Here is an 18100-nt window from a genome sequence, read left to right on the forward strand (position 1 = left end):
CTTAAAAGAGTTTGGTGACCTCTAGGCAGAGACACTAGTGTGAGTTGTCTTTCAGAGATGAGCTGAAAGAATACCTAATTGGCTTACCAGGATGGAGTTAGAACACAGGGACCCAAGGGAGAACCTTTCCAAAGCACTTGCTGAGTGTCCCCTTGGAGTATGGGGGTGTGGAGAGAGGAGAGAAAAATAGAGAAACAGAAACCCAGAGACAGAGTTTAAGGAGACCTTCCTAAGTGAAGCTTTTGACCATCCCTTGGTAAGTGTGTCCCTTTAAGAGAGAAAGAGGCTAGCTCCCCGTTGAGGTCTGCACACCTCTGGGGGAAAGATAGAATTTTCTACCAATAAACCTAGGAATTTGAAGATTCCTAAATTCTAAGTGTGGAAGTGAATTCATAGTCAAACCCTTGAATTGAAACTTGAGTCTGAGTCGGGGTGGGTGGGGTGAGGAGTGAGAATGGCCTGGATATCTCACCTGAAAAAATGAGTCGTGGAAAAGAGCTTAAATCATCCAGCCCCGCCTCCCTTCCACCAGAGGAACCTCTCACCTGACAGCTCAGACAGATGGGCATACAGCTTCTGTTTCAACTCTTCCACTGAAAGGAAACTTACTCATCATACCTCTTAACAGTGATAGACTTGAATATTCCATTGTGGGACAGCCTTAATTGTTAAACACTGCTTCCTTGTGTGAAATTAAGTAAGTATCCCCTTGGTCATAGTTTTGTTCTCTAGATCTAAATGTTCAAATGTACTGACTTTCAACATACTGTTATTCAAATTCCTGAAGAGGGCTATTAGCTCTCAGCGGCCACCTTTACTCTTCCCCCACCGAGTAGCTGACTGTCTTCAGTTCATTCAATGGTTGATCATATATTACACAACTCTAGACCCCTTCCTGTTTCGCTTGATGTCCTCTGGTTTGTCAGTGTGAGCCGTGGGCTGTCTCCTTTCTTTTCTCTGCAATCCAGGCGGGTCATAACGCTGAGCTTTCCTGTGTGTGGAGTCTGGGAGTCTTCTGAGCCTCTCTGAAAGCTTTTCTGGTGTGGTCTGGCTTGCTCCCTGCCTAGCGACAATCTGTGGCTGCTCAAAGGCAAGAGGCTTTGCCCACGTGGGAATGCTGAGGTCTGGGAAGTTGGATGTTCCCAACAAATATGGAAAAAAGGAGGTTGGTAAAGACTTGCCTGTTCTCTTTGAGGATCTGCCCACTCCCCAGATCTCATTTTCTCCCAGATTATGGTCCCCTAAATCCCAAGGTTATAGCACAAAATTAACTTTGGTCCTAAAGAAGTGTGGATAATGATCTGACATCCCTTACCTCTACCCATCCATCCATCCACCCACCCACACATGTAATCTTTTATCAACATGTATTGAGCACTGACTATATCAGGCCATTTACTAGGCATGGTGATAGCACCTGTGAGATGTTGGTTTGTGCCAACTAACCTCTCTTCTCTTCCTGAGCCCCACTTCTCTGAGGAGCCAGAGATCCAAAGAAGACTTAAGAATATCCAAGAAGATTAAGACAGTGCCTCAAGAAGGTCACAATCTAAAATAAGTTTAAACTGAATATTTCCAGTTGGGGGACAAAAAGAGTTTCCCAATTAAGGGCAAATTAGAATCTCAGGTGGTGGGGTGGGAATGGGGGTAGGAAAATTGGAGACAGGGAGAAGTAGCAAGCTGAGTTCAATAAGGATATGCTTAGATCACCATTACGCCTTCTACTTAACTGAAGTTGATATACTTAATTTACTTGACATTTATACAACTCTAAAAGAGGGTGAGAGGTTTTCATATTTATTACAATGTGGCATGGATTTTAAAAAATGCCAAGAGCCCCTGGCTTAGAGCAGATTTGGAAGGGCGGGCTCTTCCCTTACTATGTTTTCTCTCTTCCTCATGAGATGGATGTAGCTGTTTTCACTCTCACTGCTTGTGGCTTAGTTCACTGATTCCGATGAATCGGGAAACTTTTCTTGGCACATCCTATAGCTCAACCTCTGGGACCTTCTCTCCTTCGGGCCTCTGTGCTGCTCAGAGGTGGGACTCTTCCAGTGGAAGAGAAGAGAGGTTAGTCAGCAGGAGCCTGCGTCTCCCCCCCACCCCGTGCCCTCTGTCCACTATCTGACCACTCTGCAGACCACCTTCTTCAGGATATCCTCACATTCTTGCTGCTTCTGTGCCTGGGAACGCCCAGGGCTCTTTGGCCACCCCACCCTGTTCCCACAGGGGAAGTGAGTCCAGGCAGATTACACCCCACACCCCAAACCACCAAGCTGAGATCCCGGAGGACCACGCCTAGGGACGCAGAACACCTGGCAGTAATGCAACTCATAGAGGGCAGGACACTTTTTTTTTTTTAAATTGAAGAATAGCTGATTTACAATGTTGTGTTAGTTTCAGGTGTATAGCAAAGTGATTCAGTATATATCCTTTTCAGATTCTTTTCCATTATAGGTTATTATAAAATATTGAATTGGGCAGGATATTTTTTTTTTAAACATCTTTATTGGAGTATAATTGCTTTACAATGGTGTGTTAGTTTCTGCTGTATAACAAAGTGAATCAGCTATACATATACATACATTCCCATATCTCCTCCCTCTCCTAGCCCTCTAGGTGATCACAAAGCACCGAGCTGATCTCCCTGTGCTATGCAGCTGCTTCCCACTAGCTATCTACTTTACATTTGGTAGTGTATATATGTCCATGCCACTCTCTCACTTCGTCCCAGCTTACCCTTCCCCCTCCCCGTGTCCTCAAGTCCATTCTCTATGTCTGCGTCTTTATTCCTGTCCTGCCCCTACGTTCTTCAGAACCATTTTTTTTTGTTTTTTTTAGATTCTATATATATGTGTTAGCATACGGTATTTATTTTTCTCTTTCTGACTTACTTCACTCCGTATGACAGACTCTAGGTCCATCCACCTCACTACAAATAACTCAATGTCGTTTCTTTTTATGGCTGAGTAATATTCCATTGTATATATGTGCCACATCTTCTTTATCCGTTCATCTGTCGACGGACACCTAGGTTGCTTCCATGTCCTGGCTATTGTAAATAGAGCTGCAATGAACATTGTGGTACATGATTCCTTTTGAATTATGGTTTTCTCAGGGTGTATGCCCAGTAGTGGGATTGCTGTGTCGTATGGTAGTTCTATTTTTGGTTTTGTAAGGAACCTCCATACTGTTCTCCATAGTGGCTCTATCAATTTACATTCCCACCAAGAGTGTAAGAGGGTTCCCTTTTCTCCACACCCTCTCCAGCATTTATTGTTTGTAGATTTTTTGACGATGGCCATTCTGACCGGTGTGAGGTAATACCTCATTGTAGTTTTGATTTGCATTTCTCTAATGATTAGTGATGTTGAGCATCTTTTCATGTGTTTGTAGGCTGTCTGTCTATCTTTGGAGAAATATCTGTTTAGGTCTTCGGACAGGACATTTCTTAACAGCAGGCGGGGAAACATGACAGGGTTTGCATCATCTCATCCAACTGCCTTGCCTGGCTGCTGGAGTTGGAGAGAGCACAGCCCTACCTACGCCTGTGTTCTCATGCCTATTCCAGAATGTGCTCTTTCTTCTCGGCAATAGTTTCTAGGTCAAATGGCCCAAAGATTTATCTTACTCTAGGTCCTGGGGAACATTGTTCCTTTAGCCAAGCACCTGTCAGTTCTAGGTGGAGTTTGCATGTGGCCAGGAAGACAGGGTTCAGTTGGGCTCAGCTGAGAACTGGGTACATGGTAGGTACTCAATAAAGTTTGGTTGACTGGAAGGCTGATGGGGCTAGACACAGGGATGGTGGTCTTTGCCAGGTAGAATTCTTGAATTCTGGAAATGGTTTTCATGGAGGGGAACATTTCCTTGTGTTTTGAAAGTGATGACCTGGTACAGATCTTTTACCCACTCAGTTCCCCACAGAGAAGCTGGGGTGGGTCATGTGGATTAGGAAGTCTGGAGCTGAGAAGGAAAACCTATCCTGCAGACTGGGATAGCAGAGGGGCAGCGGGGTCTGCCCAGTTTGGGAGGCCCTGAGAAGAGGGTGGGCTGCCTCAGAGACGCGGTCAATTAAAACCCCATCAGTCTAAGTTGGTAGGAGCAGGGCTGGCCACAGTTTGCAGGGCCTAGTTAAAAATGAAAAATGAAAATACAAGTCCTCTTGTTCAAAAATTATTAAGAATTTCAAGGTGATGACAGCAGGGCACTAAACAAAACACAAACTCTTCTAAGTGCAAGGCCCTGTGTGGCCACTCCGTCACATACCTGTGAAGCCTCCAGAGTAGGAGTCATTGCCTGTCCCTATTGCAAAAGCAGCTGAGTCTGCTCCCCTGTGATGCATCCCTTTTCTCTCTCTCCTTGGCCCATCCGCATTAAGCCCGCTTTACTCTGGTTCTGGATCCACTATGTTTGTTCCATCTTATTCCCTTTCTCGGTTGTTAGCTGCCTGTGAGTCTGAGGGTCTCCACAGCTAGTAAAGCTGTTGCCGTTTATCAAGGTCACCATGGCCCTGGCAGAAGTGCTTTGTATACATTATCTCTACCCGTTCAGAAACCCTTGGTGGTAAGTATTGTTACCCCCTTTAATAGGGACACAAAATGACTTGGCCAAGGCCACAGAATTTATAAATGACAGAACCAAGATCAGGACAGCTTCAAAAACCCATGCTCTTTCCTCTTACCACCTGGTCTTTGAGGGCACAATTGTGCCTTGTTAGTTTTTGTGTCATCTGCAGGGCCTTGTACATTGCAGGCCCTCAATATTATGCTTTTTTTTGAGTGCCAGGCTGTGTGGTAGGAGAAGCAGTCACACGTGGACCTAGGGAGAATTAGGGGTCTCAACTCCAGGTGTTGCTCTGCTTCCCACACCACAGTGCCATCCTGTTCAGCTCTGAGGGCAGTGGAAGAGACGTGGCTGCCTTACGCTGGGGATTTCTGGCTTCTGGGCTCCACTGATGTTAGGGCTTCCCTGACTCAGGCCTGATTTGCACATCTTCCTGCCTCTCATAGGCCCTGAGCTCATTCCAGCCGAGTGCATCATTCTCCTGGGTCATCTGCCTAAACCTTATCTCTTCTCTGGCCAGGGATGTGGGCTGATAATGTAGAAGTTAAGCAACTTCCCCTGTTTCCCAAAGACTCGGCCAGTGCGGGTCTGGAACAGCCACTCTTTGCTCCCTTCCCCCGGGCTTCACCCTGACCGCTCTCAACCTTCCAGAGGGCCTTCCAAGCAGAGGCCTTCCCAAGCAGAAGGCAAGCGCAGTCACTATCGTTTTTCCAGGAAAGAGAGGAAAGAGTGAGCGAACACATGAGCAAGGAGGTTTTCAGTGATACTGTGATTCCACTCTCCACCCTTGCGAGGCAGGAGGGGCACAGGAGGTGAGCAGTATTCTAGGTGAGGCCATTTTGCACGTGGTTGAGGCCTCATCTTATGTTTAATCGGAGCATTTCCCGTTGGGGAGCCTGCAGGAAATTGGAAGGGTGGGTTTGGCCAACACCGTAGAATTCACGTAAAATAAAGCCTCATTGCCCTCCTGCTTTCTAAAGCAAGACTCACACGGCACCCTTCACTGTGCTTGACACTCATACCCCACCACGGACAGGTAGTGTGGCCTGCGAGCCTTTGCTTTGGGACATTGCTGTCAACCTCCATCGCCCACCCGCCCCAGGCCCTGCAGCCCGGATGTCTCATTAGATCTGGCTCTTCATGACTTGGATCTGATTGTTGCCCTGCCTAACTGAGCTGCCCCTAGTCTCTGAGTTTGCCCACTAATTTAAAAGTCCCCGCTTCACCCTCTCATCCTGCTTTCCTCTGGATGGGATTAGGTTCGTGACTTTGTGCAGCTTGGGATCTCACTTAGCTGAGTTCTTTCCCCTCCTGGCTTATAATGAAGAATAAATTGAGAGGACTCATAGGGATATTCTGCTGATTCTTACTGTTTGGGGAAAAGGGGGTTGTGTGGGCAAACCTCATTTGGAAACAGTCACTTCTCTGTCTGGAATATTCAGCAGGACAGGTTTTTACATAAGTAATGTGAACAATTGATTGTGTGTGCCTGCTGGGCCATTGGGGATTTCCTCTTTGGATCACAGTTTAAGCGATGAGATTCTGGGAACACTGTGCCGACTGGAGTTTCCGTCTGGAAGATCCTGTTCTCTCGAGTCCTTCTGCGCGAGCTGGTTCAGGTTTCGTGCTGTTTTGCGCATCTCTGCTCCCAGATTTAGTAGCAGCAGAGGAAGACAAAACCTCCTCCTCTGATGTTTATTTGACTATTGAGGCTAATTGTTCATTTGCTGAAAGGGTCTCTAAGACAGTGCATGGTGTGCACGGGGTGAATATGAGTGTTTTTGTGTGGACATGGATATACACTTGCTTCTGTGTGTTAGAGAATTAGATGTGGGCACAAAACTGAAAATAAAGACAGGAACATTTTGTAAAGAACATTTCCCTTTTTTTTTTTCCCCTTTTCCCCCCAAAGGTGCCGCCTTTCAGCTGTAATTACACCTTCTATTTACCGCTTGCCGCGAATCAGTTACACATGTCTGTGCAAACTGTTGCATCGTCATGTTTACCTTTTGATATATAATTGTGGTTGATAGACACAAGGCATGAGGAGATGTTAGGAGGAAGAAGGAAGCTGGAATCCGAGATCACAGCTCTCTGTAAATGTCTGACCGGGGAAACAGGATTCTAACTCCCGTGGACAATGCCTCAAAACACAGGCTGGCATTTGCGGGCCATTAGGAAAACCATTTCCCCAGAACAGGGAGGATGAGGAGAAAGCGGTAAAAGACTGCCTGAGACTGTGCCGCCAGAGACTGCTGATGAAAACTGTGCATACCTGAAAGAGCGAATCACACTCATTTTTCAGTGATTGCGCTGGAGTTTGGAATTAAACCCAACAGGGAGAACATACCTGCCTGAGGTCGGGAGCAGTGCTGGGCTTGTGGGCTTGTGAGCTGAGAGCATCTATTTTTCAAGCTCTGGAGCTCTGTGCCTGCCCTGACGTAGCTTCCATGTGACAGATCTCTGTATTGGTGATCCCTTTTTAGCTCTACTTTAGGCAGAGAGGAAGCAGATTTTACCTTGGGAGCGAGTAGGGGAGAGAAAGGGGTGGTGGCTCAGGTAGTAAATCCCAGCCCCTTCTTTTTTTTAAAAAATTAATTTATTTAATTAATTTATTTTTGGCTGTGTTGGGTCTTCATTGCTGTGTGCGGGCTTTCTCTAGTTGGGGCGAGCGGGGGTTACTCTTCGTTGTGGTGCGTGGGCTTCTCATTGCGGTGGCTTCTCTTGTTTCAGAGCACGGGCTCTAGGTGTGCGGGCTTCAGTAGTTGTGGCACGAGGGCTCAGTAGTTGTGGCTCACGGGCTCTAGAGTGCAGGCTTAGTAGTTGTGGCACACGGGCTTAGTTGATCCGCGGCATGTAGGATCTTCCCGGACCAGGGCTCGAACCTGTGTCCCCTGCATTGGCGGGTGGATTCTTAACCACTGCATCACCAAGGAAGCCCCTAGCCCCTTCTTTTTTGTTTCCACACCTGGGAGGTATTTGTCCTACCCCTCAGGCTACGCTTAGGGGGGATTTAAACTGTCCAAAGTAAAGACCAGCTCTCAGAAAGCCTTAGAAATTTCTAATTCAATTAGAATTTACTCAGTGCTAAACAGACAGGGGTGCTGGGGTGTCTCCTTTTTAGTGAGGCTTGGCTTCCAAAGACAGTGTGAAGACAGAGGGTGAAAATTGCACGTAGTCAGATTTATGCCTGAGGTTCCCTTAACTGACCTGCAAATATGTTTCAAGACGTTCAGACCAGGCAAGGCTGAGAAAGTGGCCCCATTGGAGGAACAGGCATGTGTCACCCTCTCCTCTAGAGCTTACTTTGGGGCCTGTGCTCTCTGATAGAAGGAAGGGAGGACTTGTAGTGTTGAAATTGTTCTCCCCAGCCTCATCCAGCCGGGTGGGCATTCTTGAATTTTCTTAAATTAAATCCATGTAGGATGTAGGTTCATTGCACCAATGAGTGGTCCAAAAATATGCATTTGCCTGTGTGGAAGAAAAGAGAAGTGAAAAGAAAGAGAGAGAGAGAGGGAACACGGGTCTTAATAGCCCCAGGTTGAGCTCAGGTACCCTCTGGTTGCACTGTGACACGTTTACAGGGCCTCTAGTTAATAATAATAGCTAATATATTGTGCTGAAAAATAATAGCTAATATATTGCTAGACACTGGTATGAGCACTTTTCATATATTAACTCTTTCAATGCTCACAGTAACTCTATAAGGAGGAACTTAATTATCCCATTTTATAGATGAGGAAACAAAGTCTTAGGGCCCATTCACAGTTTTGTCCCTGCAGTAGCTTAGGACGAAGATGGGTGCAGGAGCATGTGGGCAGAGCCGCTGAGAGGAGCTGGAACTTTTGTTCTTTCATGGGGAGCAATGGGGGTGCTGCAGTGGGGGGACCTGCCCTCTTGTGCTCAGTGATGCATCCAGATTCGGCTGCCTTGTGCTCTGTCTCCAGACTTTTGCGCGGGCTATTTATTCCCTCTCCTCCTTTTGCAATGGGGACTTTTACTCATGCCTCCCTGGCTCAGGGAGCTGGATCAGGGTCCTACCACCTGCCCCTCCCCCCAGCCCCCACTCACTCTGCTGGCCCTCTGACCCCATTCCAAGGCTCTTCAGGACAGGAATGCTGGCTTCCTCACTGTTGTGTCCGTAGCCCTCAGCACGATGCTGGGCTCACGGTACTCAGTCAGCGTTTGCCGAATGGGTGTCCAGCAAGTACAGAGCTACAGGGCATCACTTCCTATCCAATTTCTAAAATACAGGCTCCTCCCACTTAACACCAGTAATCTGCTTCTAAAAGTCAGACGTTCTGCACAAAAATGCTAACCAGAGCCTATTTCCTATTATTTGAAGTGGGAAAAATTACACTGCATTACATATCAATTCTGAATCCCCATGCAATTTCCTAAAACTTAACTGAAACATAGTAAAACACCTACATGGAACGAAAAGACTCTCCTATTAAGATGTAAAATGCTTAAAACATTCCTTGCTAATCCCAGACTATTAACGTGGTTGTTGACAGGCAACTTCTCTGTGTGCAGTAAGATTTCCTCTTCCAATGTCATGGCTTTCCTCTCCTCTCCAAGTTTTTCTTCAACACTTTCTCAAATTTGGGAGGACTTGTATAACACTAAGCAAAAATCAGGGCAGGTCACCCAAGTCTTGTGAAAATACATTCAGGGCAAGGACACAACAGGCAGAAAATGGCTCACACTGAGTATGAAGTCTTACCAATTGAATTTGGGACGTTACTTAAGCCTTTCACTACACATTGTTTTGTGGGAAATGATGCATTGAGTTTTGGGGATGTAAATATAATTTTTTTTCTAAAATTCATACACTGTATGAAACGTATTTGATCAGAGCCAGTGCCTACCTGCTTTGCTTCTTTCCTTTTCTCCTCCCTCCTTCTTTCTTTCTAAGTAATTTATTTTATAAAATTTGTTTATGACCTATGAATGGGTCCAGAATATACCACTGTGGCATAAGGATCATTTTGAGCTGAAGGTATTTGAAAATCAACAGATGCGGGAAGAGGCTTTCTCTGCACTCTCCGTATATGCTAAAAAGCAGAGACTTCCAAAAAAAGTCAAATGTTATCAATCCCCCTTTAAGGGAGGCTTCCCATACCAGGTGTAAGAGCAACTCCTGTTATTAGAGATGAGAAGTCAGTGCTGGATGCATAAACAGACCTTAGTAAAACAAACCGTATGTTCCATTAGTTGCCACATGTATTTCTCAATATTTATTGTCTCTTGGAATCCTAAGCCCCTGCTCTTAGTAAGATGCATGTAAACTCCAAATTCTAACCGCTTCTTTGAGCCACTTTCTTTGTAAGCACCCGTATAGGAAAGTGAATAAACTTGTCTTTTCTCTTGGTGATCAGTCTTGTGTTAGTTTAATTTGCAGTCTTCCTAATACTGAACCTAAGAGGTAGAGGGAAAATTTTTCCTCCTTGATATGAAGAAATGTTCTATTTGGAAATTGTAAATCAGGGATAATCCTGCCGTGTGTGCCTTTATTTTCAAACTTTCAAAGGGTCCACATACGCCTGAGAAGGACAAAGCACTGTCTTTTCTGAAGTTTGCCTGAATAGTGATGCCTACATGGTTTACCTGTTAGTCCTCTAGGGGCCCTAGACCTGCGCTAACTCCAAGGCCATGGCCTTGAAGTGGGGTCGAATCCCACTTGAGAAATCTTCCTGCATGGCTCTTGGCTCCTGGCCATCCCTCCATCTCTCTGGTCTATGGAGGTGCCCCAAATTCTTACCTCATCGGTTTGATTAGGACACCAAAGCCTTTGTTATAGAAGCAAATATCTTATGATAGCAGAGACACTAACATTGGTTTTCCCCTTCTTTGAATTGGTAATAGAACCCCTGAATTTTTACTGGGAATAGAATGAAGACTACATTTCCCAAGCTCCCTTGCAGATGTGGCCATATGACTAGTTCTCACCAATGGAAGGTGAATGGAAGTGGTGTGCATCACTGCTGGGGTGGTGATATCGTTTGGAAGCCGGGAGGTCAACAAAGATTCCCAACTTTCTCATATAAACACTTTTGCTCGAGATGGGCCCTGTGCAAACTACCAAGGGCTCAAAGTTGCACAGCTCACTTTTAGTGAAACAAAGACATGTTCAGCCCAGTGTATGGGAAGAAGTAGGTACTCAACAAATACATACATATTGAGTGAATGAACAAATAAATAAATGACTGGACTACATAGAGATCTAAGTGTTCATGCTGAAAGGTGGTCGTTCTTCATTATTCAGGATAGACAACTTATGAGCCAAAGATGGTCTTAGTTCAGCTTTCAGCGCCCCCCACCCTGGCTACTGCTGTCACCTGCACCTCTCCATCACCTGTCTGAGATCTCTCTAGTCAGTCCTGGTAGCACCCTCCTTACTTTGCGTGCCCATCCTACCTCCTCGTAATGTTAGAACGGCCCATCAAGGAACAGGGCTGAAACCAAGGCATGCTATTTTGTGGAATTTGCCAACCTGCTGTATATTATAGCCATTTCTTTCTTTTAAAACTTTATCCCTGGACCCAAGCATGGATTATCAAACAAAGGAACAGAAACTCATTTCTTGTGTAGCAAGAGGTGAGCACAATGTCTTGGGGGGGGGGGCGGGTAACAGCCTTTTCCCACACAAGATAAAGTCGGCAAGGCCCATTTCCAGGGCCAGTTACCAAGAAGTGAGGGAGTTTTCAGATGTTAATTTCCTTATGTCGGCTGGCTGAACTTTGCTCTTGATAGAATCAGGCCTTAGGGTGAACCGAACCTCCAGCACAGTGGCTGCAGCCATCCAGGTACGGAGATAAGCCTGATGCTCATTAAAGGAGGCCCTCTGAGCTGCTTGCCTACATCCTTAGCGCTTTGCCCTTGGATTTTTATCTTTTTGTTTGGAAAAAATATCACAAGGACATGGGGCCTAACAGCATTGATTGTCTTGATAGTTTGTTGATTAAGTCCAGGAGATGCTGGCATCTGCAAATACATCTTATTAGGTGTGATCAGGCAAGTAAATTGTCCCTGCCCTCCAGCATGCTGCAATAATTAACTCTAACAACCAAAAGTTAATCACAGCAGGTGCAAAGCTGGGCTCTCTTTGTCTGCATGCAAAACCTCTTTCCCACCATGGCTTCAAGGTGCTAGCTCTGAGACTTGGAACATGTTCTTTGAAAAAGAGCCTTTCCTTCCAGTAAAACTGTTCCACATATTATTATTTTAATTTAATTAGGTTTTAAAAAGGTTACCCATGACATTTTAATAGCTTAAGCTCACATTAATATTCCGAGAACAATGTTTAGCCCAACCACTTGTGACTCAAAAGGATGTTTTTCCAGAAAAGGAATTGGCTTTTAGGACAATTACTGAAAAATAGCTTTCATTTGATTAAGATGGGTATCTTGCTATTAAAAGACAGTTATTGAAATAAAATACATAAAGACATTGAAAAATGTTAAAGCCTTAGCTTGGCACTATTTATCTAGGAGAAAGGGAGTCTGGGCAGTGTGTTTATGGAGATTATCCCAAAGGTGGCTGATGTCCTTCGGCAATGAGCAAATTAGCGAACTGTGCTTGTGATGTGCTGTGTGTTGTCAACCTAATGTTTTATTTATTTGCCTGAGAGCTGCTATCTTCATTAGGGAGTTTAGGGAGCAAAGCGAGATGATATTTATTAGCTTGGCAAACTAATAAACTCTGCTCATGTTTCTTCTTTTGCCATCATGGCTAATCGCTCGTTTTGAAAAAATAGCCATTCGATATGCGAATGGATCCTGTGGGAACAAGAGTCGACCATCCCTTCCTGTAGAGAGAGACAGCAAGGAAGAGCACAGTCTTACATGTGTGCACGGCCACCGTGTGCCAAGCATTGCGCTCGCTCTGGGGGTACAGGGATGCCGAGGCCATGGGCCAGCCCTCCAGACGTTCACAGTTAGCAGGGAGCTGGCATTGATTATACAGCTCACTCTCATTATACTGTGGGATAGGCACTATTCTCTCTCCAAAGAAGCACAGGGGACAAGTAATTAGTTCAGCTTGGTGGGATTGGAGATGGCTGCAAAAAAGTAGGGAGGAGCTGGGGCTTGAAGGATTAGAAAGAGTTTGCCAGGGGAAGGGAAGTCACGACAGGCAGACTACTGTTTACCCTAGTGGTTCTTGAAGTGCAATCTCCCACCAGCAGCATCGCCATCACACAGAACTTGTTAGAAATGCACATTCCCAGGCCTCTCACAGGACCTGCTGAGTCAGAGAGTGGACAGGAGAGTGTGTGTCAGGAGTCTGTGTGTGTGTTTTTTTAAATTAATTTATTTATTTTTGGCTGTGCTGGGTCTTCATTGCTGCGTGCAGGCTTTCTCTAGTTGCAGCGAGAGCGGGGGCTACTCTTCATTGTGGTGCGCGGGCTTCTCACTGCGATGGCTTCTTTTGTTGCGGAGCACGGGCTCTAGGTGCGCAGGCTTCAGCAGTTGTGGCACGCGGGCTCAGTAGTTGTGGCTCGTGGGCTCTAGGGCACAGGTTCAGTAGTTGTGGTACACGGGTTTAGTTGCTCCGTGGCATGTGGGCTCTTCCAGGACCGGGGCTGGAACCTATGTCCCCTGCATTGGCAGGTGGAGTCTTAACCGCTGCGCCACCAGGGAAGCCCCGGAACCTGTGTTTTAACCAGCTTTCCAGGTGATTCTGGTGCCCCTGAAAGTTAAGAACGTGTATGTTCGTAGTCTCTCTGGTCCACCATGAGAAGTTGGACTTGACCAGAGCTTTGAGTTTGATGGGGGGATGGGATGGAAAGATGGGGTAATAGGCAATGCAGTTGGAAAAGTTAATTGGGATCAATTATGAAGGAAGGAAGGGGGAGGATATTAATATTTGTATTAGCTGCCTTTGTGTGTGTATGTTTTTATAATAATGATGTTTCCGGAGCCAGGTAACAGGACCTAACTTGAACTAGTTTAAACAAAGGAAATTTATTGAAAAGATATCATGCTATCTCATTGCTACACAAGGGAGAATTCAACAACCAGGGGACAGGTAAGATATATATATATTTTTTCTTTCTCTGTTTCATATTATTTCCTTAGGATAGATTCCCAGATGTAAGATTACTGGTTCAGAGAGTGTGAACAATTTCACGGCTCCTGATAAGTATGGCTAAACAGCTTCTAAATGGTGGTAGCAGTAGACGGGGCCACCCGCGTGGAGCATAAAACACTAGTTTTACTGCATCCTTATCACTTCAGTTCTATAGTTTCTAACCTGATGGAGGAAATGACACACCACTGTTGTTGTCTGCAATTAATTGACTATTAATGAAGTCAACTATTTAAAATTGTGTTTATTTACCAATTGTATTTGTTACCTGAAAGGAGTTTTGGTTCTTATTTTAGCAGGAGAGGATCTCCTCTCCTGTCCAGAGATTCAGGATAAAGATAATCCTAGCAAAATAAAGAGGAAATCGTAGTAATTTTGGTTGCTACAGAGGCTGTCAGCTTATCACTGGGCACACCCTCATTACTGTCCTCACCAGTGGCTGAAAGGTCCAAGGGGTCGAGAAACCGTGTCCAAATCCCAGCTCTGCCACTTGCTGGCCTTGTGATTTGCTGTGAGTTTCTGCACTTCTGTGAGACCCGGTTTCCTCATCTGGAAAATAGGACAAGTCTGTCCTACCCACCTACATGCTATTCCGAAGCTCAGAATGAGGTCAGGTCCTAGGAAATGCTTGATAAGCTACCAAGTACTGTAAACATGTAAGATATCACGGTTGTAACACTGGCTTCTCTAAATGAATACTTTCCATGATGTCATGCTGGGTTGGAACTTTGGCTGTTGACTTTTCTTTTTTTTTTTTTTGAGCCAATAAGACTTTATTTATGGACACTGAAATTTAAATTTCATATAATTTTCATGTTGTCATAAACTATTATTCTTTTCACTTGTTCCTCCATTAAAATAATTTTTAAACATCAGATCATGGGTCATACAAAAAGAGTCAGTGAGGCTCTGGCCATGAGTCATAGTCAAGATTAGTCTGCCTCAAGGTCAGTGGTTCTTTGAAAGTTTAATGGAGTTCACGCATAAGCCCAGGTGACTTTAAATGATCAAATCTTGCCAAATTTTCTAATTCTTGAGTAACATGTTCAGTAATGTTAGCTCTTTTAAAAACATTATTTTCGGACATTGAAAAGTTACCATAGGCAACTCTGACTGAAAATAATGCATAGAATGAAGCTAAGAGAAGCCGGATATTAGATCAGGAGCAGGCGTTTCAAGATAGTCAGTGAGGCTTTGCCTGTTTTAGTTTAAAACTTGATTCCGTAACGTTGAGTCAGTGTTGTGGCTTCTCACTTATCTACATGAAGTGTAAGGCACTGTGACCTTGTTGGTGAGAAAATTACATCTGACAACAGTCTTAGAAAGTGTGTAGAGAACATGGGTGAGGAGGCCACCTGGCTGTTGACTTTTAAATAGAAACATCTCTGGTTCAGTTCTAGACTTTTTCACTTTTCACACCCGTGGGACTTAATTCACAGATGCAGATTCAGGAGAGACATGGGTGGTGTTTCAGGTGTTCTTCCTCCTATCGGCAGGTAACAGGCATCACAGCCGTGGGGAGGACCTGAAGTTTCATACCTCCTGGACGCATAGGCTCCTTCCTCCCTCCCTCCCTCCCTCCTTCCCCTCCTTCCCCTCCTTCCTTCCCTGTGCTGAGCGAGGGGAGTAGGCAGTGAGCTAGAGCCAACCAGCCCGCACTCTGGGGGCACTTGGGTGTTCATGCAGAAAGGCACACTGCCCTTGACGGGGGTCTTCAGTGGGCTGAACAGTGCTTTACAGTTTATCAGGTTTGTTTATAGCAATGCACGCATTTGCCACTTCCATCATGAGGAAGGCTGAGAGGCATGATCCTTCGAAGTCGGGGAGGTTAGGTGACTTGATCACGTGGCAGAATCAGCAGCAGGGCCCAGCCCTGTGCTGGAGCCCTGGGCGCCTCGCTGAGTGCCTTTCCCCGGCACCACACTCACCAGCCCTTTTCATGCTTGTGTTTGCAGTGGGTTCAGCTTAGTTCTGCTTTGATGAGGGAATGGAAATGATGGGATTCCCCTGCAGAATCATAACTCACCTGAGAACTGGGTTGGCTTTGGTGTGTGAAATGTGGTTCCACACATAATTAAGAAAAGAAAGCCCGACAGCCAGAAATTAAAAAGCTAAAGGAGAACAAGGTACCGTCTGGGAAGTCCCCACTGACCTAGAAAGCCAGGCAGTGGGTCCACTGGGGTCAGAGTGGCTGCAGAGCAGAGGAGGGGCTGGGGGGGACAGCTCAGCTCTGCTTTCTGATGGAAACAAATGTCCCCTCCAGTCAGTGGAATGACGGGAGATGGTTCCGAGGGATAAAGGGAGATAAGGGAGCCAGATAGAAAAGCTTGAGGAAAATTGAACAAAACGGGGAGAAGATGAGATGGGCTAAAAAAAGCAGCTCAGGGAGTCTGGGTAAGAGAAACCGCTGGTGATTCTTAGCTTGTCTTCATGTGGAGGGAGAGGAAAGGTCATGTTAGCTGGCAGTTGACACAGCCCGTCAATCAGAGGGGACAGTCAGTCTGAGACTCAGGCCGGGATGGGCAGTTTCACTCCCCCTCCCGAGCCCCTCTGTACCTGGTGTCTGTACAGCAGGTGAGTTATTCACCTGACCGTCCCCTCCACTGGATTGGAGGGCAGAGCTGCAAAGTTCAGCTTTTCCCTCCCGCCCGCGGTGTGGTGGCCCTGAAAGGCCCGGGTTAGCAATAGGCGTCATGGGACTGAGCTAAGCAGGGACCGCCCCATTCCTGCTTAAGATGTTAATGTTTTCAAGCCACTGAGATACTTTTCACACAAAATTAAAGATGCTATTATATACTGAATATTCCCTGACCCACATTAGGTAAGGATCTTGGAACTGGACTTGGGGAATTCTTCTGCAGCATGAATCCACAGGTGAATCAGAGAGGTGGGGCAACTACCCTATAACCCAGGCCAAGGTGATTTTTAAACAATCCAGATTTCTGGGAAATTGCTTCATTCTCTGCCTTAATCTGGAGGCACAATGCTTTGACTGTTGGCTCCTCAGTCTTATATGGGCTGTATCATCCTGCCTTCCAGTGGGCAGAAATAGCCCACTCTGGCTCCTGGCTCCACCCCCCTCTGGCTTCACCTTCTGACACCTGAAATAGGAGAAGAAAAGAAGGAACCTCCTTTCTGTACCTGGTTCTCTACTCCCCTCTTCGGCCTTCCCTCTTCCCCAGCCTTATCCATCCTCTCAGGCTAGAACGGTAAGACTTTAGAGACCTATAACCCAGATGTCAGCTGTCTGAGTGTGTCCTATTTCTTCAGTGTTTTGGGGCCACACTTCTAGTTGGCAGCCCGGTAGAATGATTTGAGCCTCCCTCTCCTTCCTGGGAAGCCCAGTGTTCCCCCATATCTCCAGGAATTGTAGCTAGCCCTCTGTTTCTTCTCTAGCTCCAAGTTCCTGCTTCCGGTGAATTTTTTCTTGATCTCTTCTCCTTGTCTTTCCTCCTGTACACACTGTCCCTTATGCACGTCATGTCCCCCACATGGGCACGGTCCCTTTTCCTTCAGTTCACCAGGGCAACCATGCACACAGGGCCATGACTTTATTGAAAGACCATAGGTACTGAAGCTGGTTACATTGCCATATCACTTAGATGATTTTCACAAAATCAAAAGGAAAAATTGGATATTAGATACCCCGTTGTTGGAATGTCCTCATTTTCACTGGCTCTGTTCGCCACTGTGGTCTTCTTTGGTCTTGCATGTTCTTTCTCCTTCCTGACATCTCTCTTTTCCCTGTCCCCATTCGCTTTACCCTACCCTTGCAGATCACCTTTGGAAACCGACTCCCAGGGAAAAGAAGGGGAGAGACACAGAGCTGAGACAGCCCCAATTATTCTCCTGAAATTTACCAATCATGGGATACATTTGGGAAGAGAAACTCCCAGGAGGAGGGATGAAAACCAGGGTGGGGAGAGGCCAGGATAAATTCTCATCTTGGAAATGATCCTAAGCCTGTTGAAATTTGTTAGTTTCTCCTTCTCTCTTCTCAGCCTAGCCTGACTAGCTTTCATATCTAAATGTAAAACTGTGGCCAGAAACAGTCTGTGGTTCTCAATGCTTCACTGCTCAGATAGCTTCAGCGTGTACTTTTTCTGCTGTTTAACTGCCACCGTACTTCTTTAGATGTGATGTACCACATACCAACCAGAAGACATCTTGAACCTTTACTGTTTTTTTTTAAAATTATTTTTTATTTTTTTCCTGTTTTTTAATTTATTTTTTCTTCCAGTTTTATTGAGATATAATTGATATACAGAACTGTATAAGTTTAAGGTGTACAGCATAATGATTTGCCTTATATCATGAAATGATTATCACAATAAGTTTAGTGAATATTCATCATCCCATATAGATATAAAATTAAGGAAATGGAAAAAAAAGCCCTTGTGATGAGAACTCTTAGGATTTACTCTCTTAATAACTTTCATATGTAACA

This window comes from Balaenoptera musculus, chromosome 3 (genome assembly GCF_009873245.2).
Source record: "Balaenoptera musculus isolate JJ_BM4_2016_0621 chromosome 3, mBalMus1.pri.v3, whole genome shotgun sequence".
Taxonomy (NCBI): domain Eukaryota; kingdom Metazoa; phylum Chordata; class Mammalia; order Artiodactyla; family Balaenopteridae; genus Balaenoptera; species Balaenoptera musculus.